This window comes from Theobroma umbraticum, unplaced genomic scaffold, assembly GCF_002168275.2.
Source record: "Theobroma umbraticum cultivar Fairchild unplaced genomic scaffold, ASM216827v3 scaffold_130.0, whole genome shotgun sequence".
Taxonomy (NCBI): Eukaryota; Viridiplantae; Streptophyta; class Magnoliopsida; order Malvales; family Malvaceae; genus Theobroma; species Theobroma umbraticum.
The window spans coordinates 7293369-7294908 of NW_018397264.1; the positions used below are offsets into that span (position 1 = coordinate 7293369).

The 1540-nt window shown below is 34.8% G+C and overlaps 1 protein-coding gene across 1 annotated transcript in view; it reads right to left on the bottom strand.

Moving 5' to 3' along the window:
- Positions 1-1540, bottom strand: part of LOC110421549 (major allergen Pru av 1-like) — a gene marked incomplete at its 3' end in the record, with an annotated part of 3509 nt that overhangs the window by 434 nt on the left and 1535 nt on the right. The gene's annotated exons all lie outside the window — the stretch shown is intronic.

Below are 1540 nucleotides of genomic sequence, written 5' to 3' on the forward strand. Positions count from 1 at the left end.
TGGTGGGATTGTAGTAACAACCTCAGATTCATAAGTGAAAACACCCATGATTACCAGCGATCTGGGAAATGATCAAAGGAAGAGTGAAAAAGAGGACTGATTGATTGTTTTGCAGAGAGGATTTTGAGGTGTGGAGCTGTGAACCTGAAAGCTTTAGTATTTATAGACAGAGAGTGAATAATAGCTTTTCTGAAATTAGCCGGGTCTAATGCAATCTGATTTCTACATTATTTATTTGAATGGTTTCAGTTTGATAATAAATTTCAATTGAAAATTTCTAATCTAATAAAATTTCCAATTGATTCTGGTTTCTGTACTGACCTTATAAATTCCTCGATATGCAACGTTCAAGCTCACTATAAAGAACAAATTTATGGATCTTGAAAGCAGTCAACATCAGCAGAAGATTAAAAGGAAAGAACTCTAATATTTTTTTACTGGAGAACTAAAGGTCCGGCTTCCAGGTTCTTATTTCTTCTTTGGCTATTATTAACAGAAGAGTTGGCGATGTATTTAAAGAAGCTAAAGGGGGTAAATTGGTAACTCCAAAACTAGTTTTTGGCCAATTAATCAATCATCTGCTGCAACACTGACGCAGTTTTTGGTATACATGTTTGTTGATTCCCAATTCTAAATAGAAGACTAGAGTTTGTTTTAAATTATCCTGGAATTAAATCTTTAATGGACACATCAATATGTGAATGGGGTTTAGCAAGTTGCAAACTCTGTGGGACAACGAGAAACTTTTGTCAATGCAAGAATTCCTTTTCATATAATTGGTAAATGATGCATGAATGTCAAAAGCATAAAGAAATAGAAAACGGGAGAAAATTAGATTCACAATCCACTTCGCAGTCTAAACAGGTAATTTTCTGGCCATATGTATCTGCACTTCATGAGAATGGTCAAATATTAAGACTTTGAGTTAATTACTATAATAATGACAATCTTTGCTAATCATGCTTGGTCAAAAAGTTTCAGAAAGATTTAACCCAAATAGTGAAATTTCATCACTAAATTTTTCTAGGGAAACAACAAAAACAAACCCATTTTGTAATTAACCCTGACCAATATCCTGATGTCAATTTTGACTGAACATTAGTTACCCATTGTTGGGTAACCAGCTAGAGCCTGTTGCCTGTGAACCAGTTAATCATAAGTCATCCGAGTTATTCCTAGTATTTTTCATGAGAAAAATTCAGACTACTGTTCCAGGCTTTATCATTAATTTCTTCTGACCAATTGATTGAGATTGTTTAGTAAGAGATGGCTGGCCATATGTTCTTCTAGATTTGTGAAAAATATGATTCGCATCTTTCATACATTGAAAATTTTGCACAGCTTTAATTGTATAAATGCCACCTCCATTGCTCGTAGTTGTCACACGACTCAAAGAGAAAACTCCTTTAAACAATTAATTCCTCTTATTTCTTTCTTCTGCTAACTCGATCATGGGTGTTTTCACTTATGAAATGGAGGTTGCCACGGTGATCCCTCCCGCAAGGATGTTCCAGGCCTTCGTCCTTGATTCGGACAACCT